General features: G+C 40.7%; 1 long non-coding RNA gene across 1 annotated transcript in view; it reads left to right on the forward strand.

Annotated features, from left to right (window-relative positions):
- Positions 1-19,625: 19,625 nt before the first annotated feature.
- LOC148225454 (uncharacterized) overlaps positions 19,626-24,538 on the forward strand; it is a 54,213-nt gene continuing 49,300 nt past the window's right edge. The window contains exon 1 of the long non-coding RNA XR_015807444.1: positions 19,626-20,326. This is a non-coding gene — a long non-coding RNA (uncharacterized LOC148225454). The remainder of the gene's footprint in view (positions 20,327-24,538) is intronic.

Genomic DNA, 24,538 nt, shown 5'->3' on the forward strand with positions numbered 1-24,538 from the left:
TGCCATGATGGCTCTGAAGGTGTCACACTGTGACCTTTTACCATGAGTTTGATCAGATTACAGGCTGTGAACACTGACACCAAATGAAAGGATTCAGACATACGTAAAGTATGAGAACAGCCTTTACCAACTCATAATAATAACTGATGCTTTTTAATTTGGGTTCACAACATTCCAAACTTGGTGATGCAAGTACAGTTATCCTGATCCCCTCTGTAATATGTACCAGAAGAAAAGTATTAAGGGTAGATATTAAACTGCTGGAAGGTTGAGGCAAATGCTAAAGTGTCAGGAATTCATTAAGAAACAACTTTGACATTTTGACAAATGGATAAATTTTATTGATTGCATTTCACTGTTTCTGAAATCTCTTAAGTTTTGCATGTTCCAAACGTCAGGCAGGTTTCTGAAACCTCAGTGCAAAAGATTAAGATGTGAGCTTCTGGTTCCCTCTTCATCATGTGTTAAGGTATTTTTCTCAGTTGATCTTGACTAGAGTTACAGATTTCTTTAGTTTTATCTGGAATTGCTGCTGTGATGTCTTTCTGTAGTTCTGTATTTTAATACCAAACTTTGTAGTGCTTGTTCTTCAGATTTATCGAGGGAATGTGATTCCTGCAACATCAGGGTTTTGTTCCTGATGCTCAGCGTGCTGTTGACATCCCAAGTACTCCTAATGTACCACCTCCTTTTTGTTCCTTGGCCCCTTTGCCAGGCACCACCGGCTGCCTGGGGCAAGGAACAGGCTGTCCTGCTCTCTTGGGTGGTCACAGACACCTTGCTCCTTGCCACCTGCCTTGCCAGCTCACAGCACCACCACACCTGCCTTTGCAGGAAGGATCTGGGTAGGTGTACACAAGTGAGAGGAGTCAGAGAGGCTGGGAGTCCATTAAAGGAAAAAATATTTAAACAAATTAATGAGGAGTTGCTATGAGACGCTGTCACGGGATCAGAACTGTGTTGCACCAGAGAACTGGTATTTGAAGTGCAAATCTCTAAGCTTTTGTAGTCTCATCTCTTAAAACCCTAATGACTTTTTGCAGTGGTCTGTCTCCTCCAGCCACTGTTCAGGAGCCCCATGCCTCCTGCAGGGATTGCCCTTCCTCTGCTTGAGGCTTTGCAGGAGCCTGCTTCAGGCTGTGAGCCCACTGGTGGATCTGTGGGAGTGTTGGAGCTGTGCCAAGCACTGTACAAAACTAGGGTCACAGAGAAGTGGTGCAGAGCACTCAGACCTGATCCAGAGCTTCCTGAAATCAATGGAAGTCCCTTCCCTCCTGTCTTGGCCACACAGCTCTGGGTTGATCCCAATGGGTTACTTGTGCAAAAGCAATTCCACCTTCATGATCCCATGTCAGGACCAATTATTTTTCTTCTGTTGTTACTACATATTAGTGGAAAAGAGTCTAAAACACACAAATAGCCTGTCTGGATCTGTACAGCCCTCTGAGAGTACTGCCTGAATGGCAGTCCCCCCCTGAATACAGGCAAGAGAAATACGTGGACATTAGCTGCAATTCAGTTTCCCATACAGCAGATGGAGTTTTTTTATTTATAATAGCACAGCATTCTGTCAGAGAAAGGAGAGATGGCAAAACTCCAGCCAAAACACTGGAGCCAAGCACCCATGAACATGGGAACGTTGCCTCCTGGATCCAAGTGTTGAAGGGCTCTGGCAGGTACACCTACTTCAGGAACAGATGTGAGTAATTAATATTTGACTTGAGCTAGCTAATCAATCCTAGATAAATTGCTTGAAGGTTAATCACAAGGTTCTGAGTCACTTTTATTTTTATTTTTACCTGATTTCTTGTGGGATTTCTGCCACGTGTGAAAGGAACATAAGGATTTTGATGTGCAAAGAAACTACATGGGGGGAATCTCACTGCTACCACGAAGTGTTTGGTAATGGGAATGGTAGTGATTAGGTATCAAAAGGTCACAACAAGTCTGTATACAAAAATGTCTCTTCTTGGACAGATTTATAGGGGCAAAATCAAGAGCTGAATAATTGTCTTATATGTTCCAGGATGTGAATCAATAATAGTGCTGCTAATTGGTCCCTGGCAGATTTATTCAGATGCAAACCTCTTAGTTTATGATTTAGGTCTGTCTCATTTCCCTCCAGGTTTCATTCATACCACTATTATCTGAGGTCACATGAAGCAGTGTTGTTAGCTAATAGACAGCTGTTCACCAATGGCTGAATGTCAATGTGCATAAGAAGAAAAATATCATTGCATCCTTCACTCAAGTGTACAAGTGTGGATTCTCTGAAATCACCCCAGCTGTGGTGGAGTTACAACAGCCAGGTATTCAATCTCGAAAGTACACTGGCATCATTTATATGCAAAGTGCTTCTCAAAGTTAATTCATTATCAATACATTACTGTGCTCCTGGCCAATTGCTTAGTGCTAGATATCTCTAAAAGTAAATTATTACCATAGAATATACAGTAACCACTTTGGTTTATGTTTACGAATTGCAATGAGAGCTAGTTGGAATTTCACTCTAACTATAGCTTACTCTTTTGTCCTGGGAATTTTTCTTCAGTTGAAGATGACTTCTGTTCTGTTTTAAGCCTTACAATCTCCATAAATCTTACAGATTTTTTTTTTTTTATTTTATACGCTGTTGTCAATTATTAGCAAAATCTTGCAATTGGGTACTGGGCTGCAAATATAATAAATGCAATGATGCTCTAAACCCCAGATAGGTGAAGGACAGTGGGCCTAAGAGTATTATTCTTACTAATAGCTCTTTATATTTACTTTTTGTCAGTAATATTTGTTGATCTATCTGCCCTCAGGTACCAATAATTTTTCATGTTAAATAGGATTTCATCAAAACCTCCACTGAATGAGTGGTAGATCTGCAAGGTAAAGCACTTGTGTGTAGTGCCAGAGGTAAGTTTGCCTGTACAATCAAAGATTTGCACTTTCCATTTGTGAGGCTGCACTACAGTCTTTCAAATAATGGCATAATCATAGTCTGGTTTTCTCTCAAATCACAGTCTTATCAAGAAGGACAAAACTGGTCATGTTCTGAGCTCAAAGTGGTATCTAACAACCATTTTTACCCCCTTAGCTTTGTAGCCAGTTGCACAGCTCTCAAATGTGCAGGCCAGGGAAAATCAGGGAAAGGTGGGGAAAACAGTGAGGGAGATGGATGGACAGTGCCATTTTATCTATAGGGCCCATGCTAAGCACAATATGTCCTTGTGGAGTTTCAATCAGGACAAACCCTCTGCCATCTGTGCTGATGGTGAGGCAGAATGCTGATGTGCCCATTTAATTTCCTCCACACTGCAGTGTCCTGCCTGAACTGATGCCCTGGAGAAGCATCCCTTGGGCTTTCTACACAGAAAGCAGTGAAAATCCATTATTTGTGGACAGGCCACCATTTCTTGTCCTCACAACTGTGACCTGTGCATTGCTGGTGTGCCCAGCCCCTATACAGAGTGGGAAGAGAAGGAGGGATGTGAGCTTTCTTTGGGAAAGTGCTGGGGCTGCGTGTGCTCCCTTCCTGTCGTCCCTCCTACATTGCCATCCTTTTCCAGGCTGCAAAGGAAGAGTTTGAGGGCTGCCAGTGCAGCATAGGACACAATTTGGGGTTCCCATAATTGTAGTGTCATGTAGGTATTTGTAATGGTATCTGAAGCCTGCAGTGGTAAAGTAGCATCACCCTGCATTTCATAATTGCTGAGGCCTACTGGTAATTGCTCTCTCTTTAGAGTAAAGGGATGATAACCATCACCACAGATGGCTGCAAGTTTAAACCATTTATTTATACTCCTCTCTGAAGGTATTTGAATCTGACCTCAGATACTCTGACCCTAATGTTCTGCACTCTAAGTATTAAGACGTGTAGGATCCAGAGAGACTGTTCAGGTTTAGCAGTGATTTGAATTCAGCAAATCGTGTCATCTGAGCAAAATACTTTCTTAGTATTATGTTCTTAAATCTAATAACTAATAAATAAATCTAATAATTAATAAATTAATCTAATAATCTAAGTTTTCTGCCCTTCATTAACTGCACATGTGATTTTGTTTCTGCTTTGTTTTACTATGTCACATAATTAGATATAGCATCTATTTTTCCCAAGCCACTGAGCACATCTGCTACTAGCATATATTTAGTGGTTGTATTGTAATGGATTCCCAGTCTGGCGTGTTGTAGTAGATCAAGGCCTGGCTGGTACAACATCAGTAAATGCTTTAAAGAAAGCAGACAAATCTAAGGATTGCTTATGCCTATAAACCTAGACTAACCAGGATGCATTTTCAGAAGAGACAAATACGTTTCGGTTTTGTTTGCAGCTTGCTGTTTAATTAGCTCATTCATTAGAGTATCTCAGAAATGGAGAGTTGAGGATCACCTGGGGTAGTTGCTCATGCAGTCCCTCCATGCTGGGGCAGAACCAGTTATCAACACTGAGAACACACTGGAGGTGAAAGAATATTTTTCTGAGACAAGCAAAATGCAAAATAAAGTAGATTAATTAGAGCAGCTCTGCTTCAAAGGCTCCCTGTTCTTTAATATATTGATCACAGTGTTCAAAGTTCTGCATGATGCCTCCTCCCCAAAAAAATGTTCCTAATTGAATATTGGACTATATTCTGATAAGACCTCATGTAAATTGCAAGAACTCAACCAATTTGTCAGTGTTAAGTGAATGTCAGAATTAAAGGCAGCTTCAGTGCTCAGTTAGTGTGTAAGTCAGTGACTTGAACTTTCTTTTTTCGAAGTGAAACAATAAAGTTGCAGAGGTTCATAAGTGTGGTGCATGGTCCATGAGTCAACATGACATGAGATTTATTCAACCCTTATTGCTGCAAAATGGAGTCATTCTTACCAGAGCCAACAGAAAGGGTTTGAGACCTGGAATTTAGACAGTGAGGAGAGTGGGAAAGGAGCTTGAGGAGCTTAGCACTATTGATCTGACACTGAGAGAAAATCTTACTGCAGGTATTGTGGAAGTTCAAATGAAGGGTTAGGCAAAAGAGAGAATTAAAAAAAAAAGTCTGTTAATTCTTTACCATAACAGCTTATTAGCCAAAGCAAAGTTATTTTAGCAGCTCTGTAGCCAAAGCTAGGAATTTTTATGTTCCTTCCTTCCACTTACTGATAGCTTTGCAAAGAGGAAGGGTTCAAAAGCAGCTGTGTTGTGTTTCCCCCACTCACTCTCTTTTTTCTCACCAGGCCTGAGGGTCGCAGTGGCTTCTTGTGAACAGATTTTTGCTGGTGGGCAGCTCCCATTAGCTGGGGGTGGCCTCAGCAGCTGGCTATCAGCTCTTCTGGCCCTCAGGCTCTGTCATGTACTGTTTTTGTCCTGGCAAAAAGAAGTGCACATATTGTAGACATATCATAGGCAGCAGTTTTTTTTATGAACCTGAGTCAATCATTTTAGTCAAAAAATGAAAAAAAAATGGGGGAAGATACCAAAGAGCAGATGCATTCATTTAGATATTTTAATAATGAAGAATATCAGCCTATTTAACTTGACATATTCTGGATAAAAATTTCTCATTTTCATTTCAAGAGAGCACTGTTTTCATTTAAAATTGACTGCTTCTAAAAGCAACAGTAACAAGAGAACAACAAAACTGAAACATTGATTTTTTTCTTTTGCCTGAGAAAAACCTTGAAGGCTGACCTAAAAATATTTATCTGGAATTGGGGTTTGTTGTTCTTTTCCGTAGGTGGCATTTTACAGAAGAAAGCAAGATACTCTGCTGTATTTTTCTTTAATTCAGTAGTGGTCTCTATCTTCCTTCCCAGTCCTACCCACCAATCCAGTTAGGCTAACACATTTCCTTGACCAGTTCTTGGTGTAACTGACACAGTGTTAAGAAATGAGACAGCCCTTAAGTGGTATTTATTCATTATCACCATGCTTTCATTGAATCCTCACAAATTGCTCAGTCTCTGTTAATCCATTTTCTGAACCAACTTCTTGTGCAGTGGCACTCGGCAGAGTCACATCTGTGGCTAGGAGTGAAAAGCAGAAGTCTACATTTGAGTTATAAATAGCCCATAGATGTTGTTATAAATATCATTAAAAATCTGTTTCTTTTGAGAGGCCAGTAAGGCTTTTCCCATTATGGGAGCACTGGAGAAGGCAGGTAGTATGTATTCCAGTGAAAACTACCTGTACTTGCCATGTGAAGTAACAGAGTACATAACTCAGACCAGATACTGACCTTTTCATCATGTTACAAAGCAAGGCTTACTTCATCAGCTAAGCATGACCTGAATAAATCTCCATTTTATTTCTATCTGTGTTCCCTTAGGTGAAGATTTCATATGGCTGTGGCTTTAGTGACCATCTAGAGAGTTCAGTTCTCACTGCTCCTTGTGGAAATTTATTTTCTTCTAGTCGTGGATTCCCTTAATATGCCAGCCTGTACTCATTGAACAGCTATTGCTAATCATGTGAAACTGAAGAGTATTTGAGATTACATTTCAGTAGTTACAATACTACTGCCCTAATCATTAAAATCATATCCAGAAACTGTTTTTCTATCTCTGCTGTCCAGAGAAAGAAACCAGCCAGTGTGAAGGAGAGTGAGGCATGACTGTTTGAAGGGAAGATCTTCAGAACTGTAAATTCCCTTAATAGATCAGAAATATTTTTGTCTATTTGGCTTATTTCAGCAGGGTAACTGTACTGCATTGTGAAATGGACCACAAGCATTTCAGCCTAAGGGTGTTGAGGGGGGGCCTTGGGTGATTTATGTTCTCATCTAAACTTCATTCCTGAAGTCCATAACTGTGGAAACATCTTTTGCCTCACTGACTCAATCTGGTTTCCACGAGCATCTATTTGATGACTTTTGTCTTCTTCCCTTTTTAAACACTGTTCTTCTTCGGAGCTGTCTCCTTTCACTTGTTAGTACTTATCACTTTATGCTGATGGTGCACAACTTTATTTTTGTCCATGGTGACTTTGGTGAGGAAGGACTTTTGTCTGTAGTTACATAAGCCTCACAGAGAGTATGAACAAGTTTGGGCCAGGAGCTCTGCTCATGAAAGAGGAATGAGACATTAACTGAGCACCACCAAATGAAGTGATATGAATGTCTAGCATGATCTAAGGGAAAAAAAAATTCCAGGTGATTCTCTTTAACACAAGCTCTCTTTGGAGTCATTCATGCAGTTAAGCAATTTGGAAAATACTATCTAGTAGTGCACAGATGCTTGAATTTGCAGAGGTTCACTGCTTCATTAACTACTCATTTAGCAATGAAGCTGCAAACAATGTGAATGCTAGCATTTATCTATTGGCCTCACCTAAAATAAAAAAAAAAACAAAACCAAAAACCAAAACAACCTGATCAGCTGTTATATGACTCCTGGATCCCTCTAATTGTTAAAAAAAGGAATTGGAATACTTGTCTGTTAGAGGTTCTACCAGGCTCCAGTAACGGTTTTTTGTATTCAGCCAAGCTGAATTTTGATTATTGCCCAGCTTACTTCCTTTGAACTGCCAGCACATGCTTTTTGTCTTTTCAGGCATTTAATCTCTGTTTTGCTGATGCCAGAGTTCAGCTTATTTTGCCCTGTCTTTGAAATACTGTTTTCTTCAGAAGCTGCAGGTCATGGACTTATCTACAGATTCTCACAGACACTTAAGGTCAATGCTTTCCTCTTTTTCACCACTATGCTATTGTCATCTCTCTATTGCAAAGCACTCTGTATGTGTTCAGTCAAACAAGTGCTGTTAAATTTCTGTCTCAGTGGACTAAAAGGTTATTTAGTACATTTATATAATGTCCCTGACCATCCTAGGTCCCATTCTAATAAAGACTTATGCTTAAGCTTGGCATCATGCACTGGCCTCTGCTTTCAAGTGATTAATCAGCCAAGGCATAAAGATCTGTCACAGTATAAACCTTTGAAGATCCTGTGTCTTTAGGTGACTGGCAACTTATTTGATGTTATTTACATGGTATCAGGGTTCAGGTAGCTGACATAGCCCAGAGGTATAAACAAATCAAGAAATGTAGAGGGAAGGAAGAATATTGTGTCTCACCAATAATTACAGTTAAAAATGCAAGTCCCTTTTCAAACACAGGACCAGGGTTTGTACATTCAGCAGCATGTGTGTATGGAGGGGGGTTGTTCCAGTTTCATAGATTACCTGTTTATTCTCCATAAATTTTCATGGTGGGGAGAATAAAATTCTTTGTGCCCCCAGAATTGCCAGTGAACCTGCCTGAATTCTGTTTTTGAACCTTTCAGTGCTGAATCTCACATCCTTATCCAAATCTTCAGAGAACTTTGCTAAAAAAACTTAAAGGCAACTTTAAATTTTAAATAAGTGCTATGAATTACTGCAGCTCCTAGGGTGGAAGATCAGTGCTCCCCCATCCACAAAGGATGACCCAGCTCTGCAACTCTCCAACACAGACCCCTGGGAACACCCCTGGGAGATGAGGGAAAGGAAACCAACCATACCTGCACCTACCCACCTCCTTTTTCCATCTTTGTTTATGCCTGTAAAGTGTTTCAGCCCCAAATCCTTGTCAGCACATCAGTGACACGAATCTATGACTAAAACAGATTTGCCCACTACCAAACTCCAGCCCTTACTCAAGCCCTAAGATAGAAGACAGAACGAAGTTTTTTTTTCAATAAGGGTGACAAAATACTGGCATAGGTTGCCCCTGGAGGTGGTGGATGCCTCATCTCTGAAAGCATCCAAGGCCAGGTTGGATGGAGCTCTGAGCATCCTGCTCGAGTTAATGATCCTGCTCATTGCTGGGAGTTGGACTAGACGGCATTTAAAAGTCCCTTCCTACCCGAACTCGTCTATGATTCTTTGATTACGAAAGCGACAAACGCCGTGAAAAGGCAGGGGCTGGGCGCAGGAGGACGCTCGGGAGTGCGGCGGGTGCCGCCGGCGAGGAGGATCCCGAGGGATGCGGGCGGAGCCGCGCGGGCATCGCGGGCGAGAAGCGCTCGGACACGCCGTCAGCACGGTGAGTAACACAACGCCTGCTGTGCTTTGTAAAATAAGGCGGGATTAAAACAAAGCCTAATACAGCATAATAAATATCACATACAATGCCACAGAAGTTGCGTTTTTTGCTTTCCAGTGTATTGAAATCTGCTCCATGTGTCTACCTGATTCTTCCTAATGCTGTTCTTTTTAATGACCATCTTAGGCACAGCATTGTGTAGATGATGGTAGCAGTTCTCCAGCACATCCGTTTAACCAGCTGACTTTCTTGGCCTTACCTAGGGAAAAGTCTTTAAAGAAAGAGTTACTGCTAGAATTGTGATGTTTATTTTGTTGTGTGAAGGAAGAGTTTTTGTTAAAGTCCACATGAAACCCATTTTCCTCAGAGCTTTGACTTCAAGTGGATTTTTGTTTGGTGTTCAGGCTGCAATTTCAGAGGGAAAAAGGTTTTTCCTCTTTCATGTTTGCTGCTTTTCTAGAGTTAGACCAACTTATTCCAGCAGGGAATGAACATTTCTCCCCAGGCACACAATAACGTATTTTAGAGTTCAGGCTTCTGCAGGATTCATTCAGTCTGTGCTGAAATGTCTTGATTTTGAAATGTACCAGTTTCAAAACAGACACTCTGGTTTGGCTTTTGACAAGCAGGCCCTCTAGGTCTTGCTGCTCTTTTAAAGAAAGTGAATACCAGAGTGGAAGATGGTTGTTTCTTCCTGTGACCGCTCTGTATCACCCTGTTTCACAGTTGGTTACAAACTTTGATGGTCCACAGTCAGTCTCCCTGGAGATGCAGAACTGGGGTGCAGGTTTTTAATGATTCCCAAAGCACAATCTTGCTGCTTATTCTACAATCACTTTATACAAAACTTTGTAAAGCATTAGAAAGAAAATAGCCAATGTCACCATCATTCTGGTGTCAGTGACATTGATCGGAACATGCAATGAAAAATATATATCTAAACCAACCCGAGCTCAGAATTAGGCCTTGTCAGTTTGCACTGTGAAGAAGGGAATTGTCTCATCTGAGATTCTCACTCATTGAAGCATCTGGGTAATGTAGTAATCACTTTACACAATGGGATTATAAATCATGTTTATAAATATGGTCTATTTATTTGTGTGATTTTTGAGTCACTGGTTTGATGCTCCAGCCCTGAGCTGAAGCAATCACAGACATGAGTGCATGGCAAATGATATATTGAGCTGTAATTGTTGTAATCATATGCTGCCTCCACTTAAATTGTAGGAGGGCATGTGAATTTTTTTTTCACTTCCTGGTCCACCTGACTTTTTACCCATTCAGAAGCAACCAAACAGAAAAGCTCAAACAGGATGCCTACACTTTGCAAAATGACTCAATAAACTCTGCCAGTCTCATTCTGCAGATTGTAAGGCAGAGGTGCCTTCAGCAAGGCATAAGTGAGCTCTTCATTATTTAACATTTCTAACATGCTATGATGCCTTCCAAGCAGAGTAGAACATTCAAAAATGGACTTTGTGGAGCAGCCCCAAGACTCATGTCTGAAAGTTTCCCATCTGAGCATGCTAAGTTTGCAGACACGTAGCTCACTTGCAAATCAAGTTTTTACCCTGCAAAGACAAAGGCAGAGTAGCATGCGACAGACAATAAAAATTTGCCAAAAATCTGCTGAACAGCATGTTTTTATAGATCTTCAAAAATTAATTTTCAATGTTTACTTGCACTATTTTATTTCCCTGGGGCTGAGTCACTGTCAAGAGAAAGAAAAGAGCTTTTGTAAATTCATTGCTCCAAAGAAAGACACTCCAAACTGTGTCATCTTGAGTTTATAGCTGGAAGGAGAAAGGGAAGAGATGTGCAAGACTGACAATAGCCTGCACATAGATTGTGTTACTCAATCACATGAAGATAAAACCAGGGCTGGAGATGCTGCCTGTTTGCTCAGTAAAAGAGGGAAGATGGGAATCTTGAAAACTTCCACCCAGTGCTCTGGGTAAACTGACTGCAGCACCCACACAGCCTCATGCCACACACCCTGCCCACTGCACCCTTGAGAGGAGGCAGAAGAGTTGGGGCAATAATTCTTAGTATATGTGAATTTCTGTCAGTGCTCATGGGAGGCCCTTGAGCCAAGAGAGGAGACATCAAGTAGGAAGGAGCAGTGTGAAGAGGAATCAGAGCCATTTGCTCTTTTAGACAAGTTGATAAAAGAAAATCAAATGCTAGGAATAGAAAAGGCAGGATTGAAAGAAGTGCTCCTGGCAGCCCAGAGTTCAGGTAAGCATGTGGTGGCAGGCATGGCTCAAACCATATCATTTCACACAACAGGCACCACGCTTCAATATTACTGACTGCACTGGTAGACAAAATGTCTAATGCACATGAATAAAACACTTAAACTGATGGGAAAAGTCCTGTTCCATGCATTAAAGAAAACTTATTACTCATTTCACAGTTGCACCAGCACCTGGAGGTGCTGAGGAGCACCCAGATTTGGATTCCTGAGGTCAAGTGTTGAGTCTGATTTTCTATAGTGCTCTGCATTATAGCTCTGGTTTGTCCTAAAACCACCTACTAAAGAGGTTTCTGACCTTCAGTGCTTTGGGAAAGAGCCTGTCTGTGTCGTGGAAACTTGACTCAATCCACCTTGCAATTCTGATGATCATCCTCAGCCAAACGTGGCATCAAGGGAAGATCCAACATGCTAACAGAGGTTATCAGTTCCCTTTTGATTTTCTTCTCTGGCAGAAATGTTCAGACTATTTATGAAAAGAAATATCTAGCATCTTGTAATTTAGGAACTGACTTTGAATCTCAGTTTTCCTCTCGCACATGAATATTTGAATTCCTCTTGGAAACTGGTTCAACAACATCATTCAGCTGGCACTGACGGCTTCTGAAGTTCATTGTGAGGCTTGACAAAAACAGCATCAAGAGGATTAAATCAGTCTTGGAAGTGTAAATGACTGTAACATGATGACCCTAATGCTGGAAATAAATTTTGTGTGTGCATGTATATACATATGTAATATTCATACATCACATATATGCAGTAGAAACTAATTTTCAGGGCCAGAGTAGGCATCTTGACACTATTCCTCCACATACAAGTTTTGCTGATTCTTTCCACAAGAAAAAATTTCTCCCATACATGAGCTTAGAATTCTTATTTAATATAAAATGCTGAATTAAAATTGACATTTCTGTGCCACCTACAGTGCAAGGATTTCTGGCAGGAACTGTTAACCAATTTAATGCCATACAGATTTAGCCACAAAAGGAAAAATTTGAAGTTTGTATCATGAAATTCAATGCTTCATTTAGAGGAGAGGAAAATTTAGTTACTTGGCCCAGGACGTCTTTTAAATGTTCCCCTGGAGAAAAATAACAGCAAGCCCAACTTTTCTTCAGATCCTGATGGATTTATTTGTTTAAAAACACTTTGTAGGATTTTTTTTTCCTGTGCCTTTTTCAGTTTGCAGCACTGTGAAATTCCCGGGAAGCCTCTTCCTCTTTCTGTGGCGTTGAGTGGCAGAGCCTCTCTCGCTCTGGTGATGCTTGCTACTGAGAGGAGTAGAAAAGCCGTGTGAATGGTTTTGGGTGGGCACCACTGCCATCACTGCTCCTACCATGTGATGAGCACCTCCAAGCACTGCTCCACCTCTGGGGCTGGGTGACAACTGCCTTCCCTGTCATTACAGGGACTTGTACAAGACGCTTCACTTTGATTTGCATTCCTGTTTCTAGTTCAGTCCCTCAAGAGAGCGGCCTTAAAAATGAAACAGCTGAAAGCAATTGCTTTTCCCTTAAATAAAGTCACCATTCCTCCTGGCTGTGGTCTGACTGGTTTCTGGTGGAAGTGTGGATAGTGTGAAAAGCTTCAGGGATCTCTTATTCTCAGGCGTAAGAGCTGTCACCAAGTCCTCTCTCACACCGCTCGTGACACCTGATGACACCATTCATGTGATTTCTGTCCAGAAGGAGGGGAGTTTGTGGCTGTATGATCCTGATGGGTCTGGCTGAGCAGGCAGAGCTGTGCTGTCATCCCAGAGCACTGCCCCTGGCAACAGCTTTCAGGAAATCATGTGGTACTTCCAGGCTAGCTAGCATAAGCTAGAAATAATCTTACAGCCCTGATAGACACAGTATCATTTGCAAGAATTTTCCAGGATGTCAGAAATCTGTTGTCTACCAGTCACCACTCCTTCAATTTACTCGGGCAAATGTTCCCTTTAACCTTCATTATTTTCAAACTGTAAGTCTTCACACCTGTGTCCACACTGCAGCTGAAACATCTGTTCTCCAGCTTTGCAGCTGGAAGCTGGAGTCCCTCTCTCCTAAATGTGGTGCAAAAGGTGTCATGTATTGTTTGGATTGGGTCTGAGAGAATTCTCATTATATTCCTCTAAGATCTTTACTCCAGGACTGTTGTGGCCATCACAAACGGATATCCAATCTGCTCCTTAGGGAGCAGTGACTTACTGCCAAAACCAAAAAAATAATGTGCTAAGGATTGAGACGTCCATATCTTAGTGAAAAGGAGAAACTAATTTTGTTTTGGCCTTTTTCCTCTTTGGTGAGTATGGGGTATCCAGTGACAGAATCCAAGGGAAAGGCCTGAAGTTTGTATCAGGGGAAGTTTGGGTTGGATATTAGGAAAAGGTTCTTCATCCAGAGGGTGGCTGGGCACTGGAACAGGCTTCCCAGGGAAGTGCTCACAGCTCCAAACCTGACAGAGCTCGAGAAGCATTTGGACAACACTCTCAGGCACATGGTGTGACTCTTGGGGATGTTGGGGATGGTGCTGTGCAGGGCCAGGAGCTGCATCCAGTGATTCTTGCAGGACACTTCCAATTCTGCATATTCTGTGATATGATTCCCTTGTCACATCCTTTAACTGTATGCTTTGTTCCTCAGGCTTAAAAATCTTAATTTCACTGAAACCTCCAGTTTATAATCTTCCTGCAGACTGAGCTGAAATACTACATGGCAGAGCGATGGACCAAGACAAATGGAAAAAGAAAATAATATTTTTCAGGCTTTAACATGGTGCCTGGAAAAACTATTTGACACCATGGGTTGCAGAGCTGCTGGGAAAAGTGCTCTTGTGCCCAGAGAAATGTTCCCAAACTGCTGCTGGCCACTGTTAAAGCTGAATGGATTTCTGGCTTTGAGTAGAGTGAATATTTGGTGACAAGTGTTGCTGACAGCTTTTAGGTGTTACAGCCTTAGAGGGTGAAGTAGTTCTGAGTAAATGCTTAATCCACAGGCTAGATCCATGTTGTTGGATAACTGGAAGTGAAGGGGATTTATAAGGAAAAATGTTATGAGTCTGGAGGCCTTGAGGAGATTAAGGGTGTCAGGATTTTTTTTCTCTGAGCCTTTTGGGTCCTAGTCCCGACTGTGAGGACTTTACTATTTGCTGGTTTCTTAAATATTGTTTAATGGGGATAACTTTTTGTCTTACTTATGGTATGGTTATGCCGTAATTACTAAATCTTAGTTTTTGTTTCTGTCCAGAGACAAAAAGAGTGGGTTTGGCTGGTATTTCAGCTACTTAGAGGAGGATCACAGAACTATCAAACCTAGATTCTGACCACAGTTTCATTCTGCAATAAAATAAAATACAAAGTTCATCAATGACTAAGCCGAGAAGATTTCAAATAATGTTCTCTTCCTTTAACTGCACTTACTTTTGATGAAAAAAGTTTTTCCCATCATTATGGTTTCTGAGTTGCCCAGTCAGAGAAGTCCTTTTAGCTGCATTTTACCAAACATGTAATAGACACTGAAACCTTTAGCCAAGAGAGCCTGCCTTTGTGGCCGTGTATGTACTCACACAGGACTCAGCCAGTCTCTGCTGAGTACAGTACCATAAACCCACAAAATGTTCAGTTTCCAAGGAAACTGAAAGCTCTGCTTTTTGACAAATGCACACAATTTATTACTCATTTCTACTACCACACTGCTTCAGAACGCTTTTCCCCAGCTAGAAGAATATGTGTTTTCTAACACAAAGTGAATTGAGGAGCTGGCAGTTGCTGTAGGACAGAGATTTTCCAAGATCACCATGGTTTCACCCTAACACTGCACAATACTCACCCACATACCTCCCCAGAAAAGGCTCCTGATGAGTGTGGTTCAGAGGTGACCCCCCCAAGGAAGTCTGACAGCTTGGTGGCCCCATGACCTTGGGCCACACTTTTAAGGGTAGGCAGATAAGGATACACTGAGACTTCCAAAAGCTCTTAGACACCTCCTTCACCTTGAAATCAGCTCATTACCACAGCTGCAGCCTGTCAAGAAAGTGAAGTGAGAGCTAACAGAAAAATCCCTTCCTCTATTATACCAATGTACAGCAGAGTAAAGTATGGCACTTGTTTTTCCCACCTCTCACCACAGAAGTGCTTGATGCTTCAGAGAGTCCGTAGCTGGATGGCTTAAGAATCAGTCTCTGCTAATTTTATCACCTCTGCTGAGACTTCTGGGTCTCATTTCTAGGTGCTTCTGCTCAGGAGGACGAGGCAAAGAGACAGCACGAGATTTTATCTGTTGGCTCAGTGACAGTCTGGATGGTTCTCAGTGGTCAGACTCGCCAGCAGAATCCAGGCTGGGGGATGCACACTGTGTCTCCAAGGCAAGTACCTGCACACAGGGTGGCATTTTAACTAACACCTGGTGTGTGGACAGTCAGGACTAACTGTGCATCAGTAGCTAGTGAAAGCCATCAGTGGTAAGTACAAAGATGCTTTTTGCCCCACTCTGAAACCCTGACTTTTAGATATCTCATTATGTCTGAAAGAAATGCTTCAGGCTGAAGGGAGACTTACTTCTATCCCCTGTGACAGTACAACACAACACTTTAAGTAAGGAGACTTACATATTTCCCACATGCAGTGGGAAAGGGGAAACCATTAGCTGTCACATGCTGCATCCTTGTTGGAGCTGCAAAAAGCTGCAGGACTGCAATATGGGCAGACAGAGGAAAGCCGTGTTTATAAATCTCAGGGTGAATGCTGCAGGATCTGATTACCCTGAAGGATTGAATGGCAAATGCCTAACACACATTTTAACCAACATCATTGCTGCAAGTTGAGGAAGCTAGAACTTGTATTTAAGGAGTGGATAAAATACTGAAAGATTTGGAAGAGACCTAAAGCTTTCAGATAGATTAGAGTTCAACAGGCATTTGGCTTTAAGCTGAGGACAAATGAGAGCTAAAACTGGAAATTCAGGTTTTGAATTAGATTTCTGATATCCCATAAGTAAGCCTGGTAACTTCTCAGAGCACAGTGCTGCAAGTTAAACATTTGTTGTTGACTTTGCAAGATTGGCCAATCCTGGTCAGTTTTGACCAAAGTAGGAAAAGGGGAACCTGCTAGAAACCCCCAAGTTCCAAATCAAAACAAGTTCATGGTTCAGATCCCCAAACTCTACAAAATGAGTTTGGTGGGGAATCTATGTTTTGCATCTGGTCCATTCCTAGTCAGCATGGGTTTGAATAGTGTCAGGACTTACATAAACTGAATTAATCAGAAGTTTTCTAACTGCTGCATTTCTGATGTAATTTTCTCCTTTCATTCTCGTTCTGTGAGCATCATTCAAGCTGTTTGCCCAAGAAACACCACTCAGCTGCATCTTCTTTGTGGCTGATTCTGGACAGCATTGAAAAAAAAGTAGCTTAAGTCTTCACCTCAGGCCCCAGACAGCAAAGGATCTGCCATCACTGCCAGTACAGAAATGGCAATTGGCATCACCACAAAATTATTTCAGAGGCAGCAGTCAATAAATAACACCCCTTTTAATATAAATTTATGATTTAATTTTTTGGCATGATTTGCTGTGTTTGAGGTTCTTTTAGTTTGTTAGAATTTGATTTTTCAATTAGATTAATTCTTTTTCTTTAAGCTTATACACAATATTTAATCAATGTAGAACAATGTTGAACACAATAAACCCATGAGTGACCTGGCCTGATTTAGTTCATAACTGACACTGCTTGAGGAGAAAATTGAACTGGGTGACCTTCAGTGGTCCTGCATTTTCCCATGATGTAAATAAATCTAGGAAAGTTATGATGAGAATTCTGAAATCTGAACTCCCACATCCCACTAATGTCACCTCAGTGAAAAAATCTTATGTTCTCTTGTGGGATTGTTGTCTTGTAGGAAAGAAATTAAGTTTAAATGGCATGATGTCTGATTTATTGTTTTAGTTTATATTAACATTACTTTCAGCTGTGTTTCCTAATACCTTATATGATGACTGTATCCAGTTCAACTCAAGCCAATGAATGTTAATATGGTTTAATAGTAATAAAAGAGTAATTAAAAGAGTACCTTTTGGACACTCTCACATAACTATCTCAAGTTATTCTGAAGCCAAATCAAAGTGTTCCTGTGACTGGTGAAAATCATTTTGAATTAGCCACATCATTAGCTGTTCTGGAGACTGGGGAAATTTGAATTCTGGTGGGTTAAATGATTTGGCTGTGTGGAAATATTTGCTCAGGTTCAAAACTCTTGCCTTATCTCAGTCTATGATTTTGTTCCTATAGCTTTATTTGCCTGTCAGGACACTGATTGGCATTACTAAACCATTTTTTAAAAACCCCTTGTCCAGCGAAATAAACATATTAAGACTTGGAGCTGTGTGGGACATAAGCAAGATTTAGAAATGGCTGGAAATTTATATATTTTTCAAGGGCAGAAATCCTTAATGACATAAGCTTTATTTTTCTTAGAGAGTGTTCAACAAATTCCGTGCAAAACCATATGCTATCTAGTCCTCTCTCTTTTCTATCACTGCCTTTGAAATTCAAAGCATATTCTGTGTGAAACTGTTTGTTTATTTTTGGAAAACAGCTAGACTAGGAGAAATGTGCCTCTGTCATATGGATATTTGTGGGGGGGAAAAGTCATTAGGATTTATTCTTTTTTCATTTTACATTATACTCAACACTAAAATTCTATTCAGTTCTGCTCAGTACAGAAAGTTTACCTTAAGAGAATATCTTTAACTGACTTAGATGATCTCCTAATTTTAACAGCTGCTGAAGGAACAGAATTTGTGACCTAAGTAAAACACAATCCTCTTTAGTGACTGTAAGGAAGCTGAGGTTTTCCAACAGATCTGCAAACTGGATTTTCTATAAAAAACAAAAAGCCCTCATAATTCAACATATCTATGTAACCCTAAATTGTGAAAAATGCAAAAATTAGCTCTAAAAGCATCAGTGGAATAAAAAATTCTGTAAGAAGAAAAATTATAAAAAGGAAGTTGTCTTAACAAAACATTTAAAAATTGTATTTAAACGTCTGCTTTGAGTTTGGACTGTGTTGCACCTGAGTTTTGGCATAGGAACTTGTAGCTCAGGTTCTTCATGCCCATTCCAGTCTTGGTGGACCAAGCAATCTACACTGTGTCTTCCCCTGAACACTGTGCTTTTGAGAAAAGGGGAATACAAGGGGGTCTAGACCGCTGTCCCTGTTATGTACACAGTTTTAAAATCAGTCTAAACCACAGAGCTGAGCACAAATGGAAAATTAGGGACTAAATACCTTCTTAGTGGTAGATCAAAAAGTTATAGAAAAATTAATATTACTTCTCTCCAGTAATTTTCAGGAAGATATTTTCTCTTCAGAGACACTTCTACAAAAAAAATCTGCTGACTAGGTCTCTTTATTGGAGAGCAGCACAATCTGGCAACACTTCTTTCCGTCCTCTGACAGTTTTTACTGTTGTGCCAGCAACTAGGGTCACATAGATTTATCTGTGCTGGTCCTATGCCACCATGGCATCATAGAAGGCTAATTAAATACTTTGTAACAACCCCATCCTGTCATCTGAATAAAGTGGAGTTTAGAAGTGCATTTTGAAAAATGAAATAAGCCGGAGCTGTGTTGTTTGCTGCTGAAGAAGTCAGCTAGAATTAGCACAAATGGGAATGACTGCTGAAACAAGCAGCAGAACAGAAGATGACATTTCTGATTTTTTCTTTTATTTTTTTGGATGAGGAAAAGAGAGGGTGTTCTCCCGCTGTGTGAAAATAGAGTTCAAATCACAATCATTGCCCCATTTTACACAAACCACTGGATTCTTTGGTTAGGATTCAAATAATTAATGAAGAGCAAAGGGAAATTCCTATTTTTACTGAAGATATACTTCATTTTGCTAGATGGAGTTATTTTATATTGCTGGGAAATGTGGCATACTCCGTTTGTTCCTGTAAAGCGGGGAAGATAAAATGCTTTGAAGTATTACAAGCTAAACTTTTTAGTGGGGCATAACTCTTAAACTCCCTTGGGAAAGAAAAAGAGAGAGTTACGACTGTTGGAATGTTTCTCATGAGTTCTGGTTGATATTGCAAAACTCGTGTGCCATGAATGGGTATTTGAGGCACATGTCTAATCCTGGGTCTCCATACTATGTAGGATTGTTGCTTCTCCACATTTTCATTTTTGATGGAGGTTCACTTCTGGTTTTTGAAATTGAGGGACATTGGCCCGGAAATACATGAATTTGGAGAATGAATTTCCTTTGCAGGAGAAAGAAGAGACATGAATAGTGCCCTGCTATGTGGTGACAAAGTCTGGAGGATCAGGCATTGTGAGGAAATCAGCCAGGAAAATCATAGACAAGCACCAATTGCAGAGTAGGCACCTTTCTGTAACGGAACGGAATGGAATGGAATGGGATAGGATAGGATAGGATAGGATAGGATAGGATAGGATAGGATAGGATAGGATAGGATAGGATAGGATAGGATAGGATAGGATAGGATAGGATAGGATAGGATAGGATAGGACTATTTCAGTAGGAAGGGACCTACAATGATCTTTTCTCATAGGAGAGCCAGAGGTGATCACCTGTCCCCAGCCTGCAGAACAGTGATGGATGAAAAGTTGCATCAGGCCAGACTTATTCAATATCCCATCCTTTAGAAAAGCTTCAGAAGAAATTCAAAACCATGGGAAGGATAAAATACTTTCCCACAGTACTTTGAGTACCAGAAGTAACCTGCATTGCCTGAGGGCAATTCCCTCCTCTGGAAATCTGCCATGGTCTGATGCATCTTGGGCACATACATAGGCAGCTGTTATTTTTTATTTAGGTATGCATTTTATTTAGGTATGCAGACTCACTCTGTAAAGTCATGGTTCCTGACCCATGGCAAGTTATTTACCTGGCCTCTGACATTGTTTGCAGAAACAGGAAGTAAAGAAGAGATTTCTGAAATTTGCAAAGGATTTCACAGAGAAACTCTGTGATTCTCATAGGAGAAGGAGGTGCCTGCAGCATGTTATGTGGTCAGCACAAAACATGTTACTCAAGAGCTGTGGGAGTCTGAAAGGAGACCTGGTCAGCAGTATCTGCCACAAGTAAGCATAAACATGTTTCCAAACTTCCCTAGAGCTGCTCAGTTTGTTTTCTTTCACCATACCACTCTACAGAGATGACTGGTAGTGGAGGTCCAACAAGGGATTTCCTCAGGCTACTGAGTGGTCCACGAAGCCAGCACCAGGGCTAGGAATGTGATGGTCCTTGGCTGGCAATCTGCAGAAAGTGACCAGGATGTTCACAAAGTCATTGAAAGAGCAGGGCAGAGTTACAGCAACTCCGACCAAGGAAATGTGCTGTCACCGTGCTGGGACATAATCACAGCTGCCAGTAAAGTGGGAGAATATTTCATTCTCTGTCCAGCCAGGTAATGGGAAGGTAGTGGAAAGCATTAAAATTTTTCAGAGCGCTTAGACAAAGATTTGTGCAAATCAAAGTAGTCCTTTTCAAGGTACTACCAACTACATTCTCTTTGGAGGAGACAGTGACATTTCTACCAAGCAGATTTCTGCACTGCTTTGGCTGTGTCTGACCAGTAAATCAGACTTTGTGCATAGTCTCACGAGCTGCAGTTTCTTGCCCATATGAAGATTTGAAAAAGGTTGAATGTAATTAAAATTCAGGGTGCACTGGGCTTTATCAAGAGTTAAAATATTTATTAAGCCACAGCTCATCAATAATCACAGCAGGCAGCGCTGTGGACTTAACTCAGTTTCAGATAATAGCAATGTTGCCACCATATTAACTTGGAAGATAGATGGAAATGAAAGTATGATTAATCATTGTTAGCCTTGCTTGGCTGAAGTGTGTTTGCCTTTTAGGTAATGTATATGCATGATTTTTTTGAATGCACAAATATCTATTATGCATGTACTGCCACACAATTTCTTTCAGATTTAGTTAAACAGAGTGAATCATTTTGAGAGGAGTCAGGCATTTTGAATACTTTGCACTGTCGTCACAGACGAACAAAACTCAGCAGTATCCCCACACATCATGTGCATGTAATTTTAGCAGCATTCATTTCTACCATCTAAAGTATACAATAAGTGTTTTAAATCACTGGCATATTGAAGATTCCTTGTACTTTTCCTTATGTCAAACCCCATAGTTTTTCAGGGAAGTGAATGTGAAAGGAAGGCAAGGGTAGTATTTTGTGATACCTTGATTCTTCAGGACAAACACCATTGTTCTGATAAACATCTACAAAATTGTTGTGGTTTAACCCCAGCTGGCAGCTAAGCTCCATACAGCCACTGGCTCATTCCCTCTCTGCAGGATGGGACAGAAAATCTGATGGGTAAAAGTGAGAGAACTCCTGAGTAGAGATGAGTATGGAGAGCAAAATCCTTGCACACCAGCTAAATAAAACAAAGAGTGCATTTACCATTTCCCCAAGAGTAGGCAGGTGTTCAGCCATCCCCAGGAAACCTCTGCTTCATCACATGTACAAGCGACTTGGGAAGGGGAATGCCAGCACTCTGAGCATCCCCCCTTCATCCTTCTTTCTCCAGCTCTGTATGCTGAGCATGATGCCATGTGGTCTGGGATATCCCTCTGGTCACATGGAGTCACCTGTGCTTGTGCAGCCCCATCCCCTCACTGGTGGGGTGGGGTGAGGATCTGAAAAAGCCTTGGCTCTCTGCAAGCCCTGCTCAGCAATAACAAACATCCCTCTGTTACATCAGCACAAACCCAAAAGATAGCTCCATACAGCCACTGTGAAGAAAGTTAACTCTACCCCGGACAAAACCAGAACATCAATGGTAAAGAAAGAGAAAGCTGCTTTTTCATGCTTGCAGACCGGCAGTGAATTCAAACTTGTATGATTATCCATCTCTTTTGGAGTCCTAACATTACCCTTGGCAAGGTAGGTATATAAATATGTATTTGAAAATAAATGTTTCCATGGGGCTTCAGCATATGAGAGTTTTGAAGACAAGAAAATTTTGTAGAGGTGAAAGATATGAAAAGCTGCTTCAGGCACTGTGGCTTCCACTTATACAGCCTGGAGATGTGTATCTTCTCTTTTGAATATGATTGTAGGCAAACTGGCTGTGATCTTTATATTGCCAGTTAGCAAAAGCCTTTGAACAGTTCTGAGGTGCTGTGTAGCTGATCATCCAGCCTTCTGGTGGAAAGATAAAAGATTTTGGTGGGGCTTATCAGAGTTCTGTTTCAGATATCTAAAAGCTTACTCTACCTCCCACAGGTCAAAATTTTAGAAGAAAAATTATTTGATGCAACAGTGTCTTACTTAGAGAGAAAAGGAGCATATGGTTCAAGAGAATCTCACAGGATGTCTGAGAACATATTTCAACTCAAGATTTAGATTCATCTAGACAAATAAAAGCTTGAATCACTGAAACTGCCATTTTCTTGAATTAAAAAGTTCATTTTCTATTGGAATACCAGGTTTTAAGATTTTGTTTATTGGATTAAAAAGTGATGTTTTCTTGGGGGGGGGAAATCTTTATTTTATTTTATTGGAAATTCAGGTGTAGGCTGTTCAGGGACTAATTTTTTATCAGCTACATCTGAGCCTTTCACTTGCATTAATCCCTCATGCCCAAACCAATCTTTTAAAAGTGGGCCTCAACCTTTGGCTTCCTGAGATACAGCCATACCACCAGCTCCTGCAGTCACAGCAGTAAGGCTGAAGACATGAACACTAGAGACAGCTATGTTCTCTCATTTTCTGTCTGAGAACACTCCACTTCCTTGGCAACAACCCTAAGGCTTTGAAACTTATTGCTGCCTTCCTGAGCTTCAGCTGGGATACTCATGAGCCACATCATAACCAGCGAGACAGGAACTCAGAAATGCTGAGCTGTTCCATCAGCCCAGAATCTTTACTGCAATCCAACAGTTTCTCCCCACATAAGTTATAAAACTGTTTCCTAATCATCTCTTCCAAGAGATGGAGAATTAAAAATTTTCTGGAGTTCCTGACAAGATCAGTTAGGATTTTTTATATCCTTGTTCTGCTAAATTTTCACTTTCTGGGTGGAGATGTGAAAAGTGAATATTCTTGTGTGTGTATGCATGTTACAGTTCTTCAGGCTGTATAGTTGCATGTTTCCACATGTGTTTCCCCTGATGTTAATGGAAGCTATGTGGAAGTGTCCTTGAGGAAGAATGTTTGGGTTTTTTTTTTAGAAAAGGGAATATTCTTTTAGGCGGGGTCTTCCAGTTAACACTTTTATTACATTTCTAAAAGAAACCTTTCTTACTGTGAGAAACAATAAGAAAATCAGCTTGCTGCTGACTTAATTCAAAACTGGTTACAGAGTGTATATTCACTGGATAGGACCAGAAATATCTCAGCTTTCTAAATCCATAGGACCCATTTGTTTTACTCACACTGTATTTAACATAGCTACTCTTAAAAGGGAGCATGCCCAGCAGAGCTCAACATCATGCACTGGATCTGGTCAATGACATCCACAGACATGGTGATGGATGGAAACCCTTCAGCCTTAAAAATTAGTGACTGTATTAAATGGCAGGGACTTAAATTTCAGGTTCGCCAGTGTAATTTAACATTGACAGTAATTCTCTTCCATTTACTGGTTTTTGGTTTGTTTGGATTTTTTGTTTGTTTTTTTGTTTTTTTTCAAATTCATTATTTAACTCAACTAGTAGCAAATACCATACAGAAGGACAAAATATATTTCAATCATAGTTTCTTGAATTGAGTGTACAGTTCTTACTACCACCGGTGCTTGAAAATTTTCCTTTTTGGGCCAGTATCATTTCTCCATGTAAAAGTTGAAAAGACTGTTTAGGATCTGGAGACTGAAAAAAAAAGGAGACACAGGATATCAGGGAGTTGTATCATCAGGAAACTGTGAATTGGAACAGGTTTCTGTGAATACTCAATGGTCAATATGAAATAATAGGACGTCAGATGTGGTTTTAAAGAGATGAAAATCTTTAAACTAAGCAGTTAAAAGAATGTGAGCTAGGAGAACACTTACTTCATAACTGTTTTGTCAGCAGAAACACAATTTTCCATAGTCATTTGAAACTACAGGCAATTATAATTACATGCCAGAGAGAACTGAAAGCTGGCTGGCTCAGCAGCAGCATCGCTGTAGTGGTGGAGCTCTGACAGCAGGAAAATGCATCTTGGTGGAGCACCTGAAGCTCTCCAGAAAGCGGAGGCAGAAGTGGAGGGATTCTCCCACCATGCTGTGGGGGACAATGTACAGGCTGTGGTGTGGGCAAGCTTTTCAGGCAGCACAACAGCA

This window comes from Sturnus vulgaris, chromosome 1 (genome assembly GCF_052056855.1).
Source record: "Sturnus vulgaris isolate bStuVul1 chromosome 1, bStuVul1.hap1, whole genome shotgun sequence".
In the NCBI taxonomy this organism is placed as follows: Eukaryota; Metazoa; Chordata; class Aves; order Passeriformes; family Sturnidae; genus Sturnus; species Sturnus vulgaris.